Genomic DNA, 904 nt, shown 5'->3' with positions numbered 1-904 from the left:
TGGCATTCTTGCTAGGTACATCCCTGCTGCTGGGCTTTACTCCGTCTCGCTTTCCTGGACTTGCCTTGAATCCCCTCGACTTCCTGACCGAATTTCAACCCCTTGACTCTGATGACCTAAGTGTTCTAACCCATATTGTTGTTTTTGTGCTTCTGACCCCTCTTTTTGAAACTTCGCTTCTTCCCCCACAATTATCCGACTAATCCACTGATGAAACTTCCAGTGGTCCTTTATGACTTACTTTGCTTTTCAACATCTTTGATATATTCTGGCCCTATCTGTACAACTAGGAAACTGGTAGTTAGCCCTGTCATTCTTTCCTTTGTTTTGAACAGAACTGACACTGAAACATCTTAAAGATAGACCTCGAAAGAATGAAATGCAACGACCTCGAGGATTAAAGATAAAGAGAATCAGAGAACGGATGATTTGTAATGAAGAAAGGAGAGAATAAGACTTATCTGAGTGGAAATGCTGGTACCATTGAACATGCCATGCATTTTGGATTAATCAGCCCAGTCTGTCTAACCAATCAACTTTCGATTGCCACATTTGTTGCTCCGGACTTTCACAACCTGATTTTCACCCAAACCCAAACCTTGCTCGTCTAGCAGTGTCTTGAGCAGCTTTTGACCACAGACTTGTCTCATTTGCCTGTCTGAGAAACTCACCTTCTCCTTACGGTGCCCGTGAGGGTTTTCACCAATAAGACTCTCTCATTTTTATCATTTTTCTGGCACCGGAGTGTTGCCCCTGACGTGAATCACTTTTACTTGTTCGTATTGGCACTTCCTGAAGATTGATCAAAAGGTCTTTCTTTGGACCGTAATGTAGGCTTTTGGATGAGGTTAGGGGTTCACAACTACAACTTTCGGAATCAACTTTCTTGCACAACCACAACTTC

Source organism: Nicotiana attenuata, unplaced genomic scaffold, assembly GCF_001879085.1.
Source record: "Nicotiana attenuata strain UT unplaced genomic scaffold, NIATTr2, whole genome shotgun sequence".
Lineage (NCBI taxonomy): Eukaryota > Viridiplantae > Streptophyta > Magnoliopsida > Solanales > Solanaceae > Nicotiana > Nicotiana attenuata.
The sequence above is the reverse complement of the archived record's forward strand: the minus strand, read 5'-3'. Positions refer to the sequence as shown.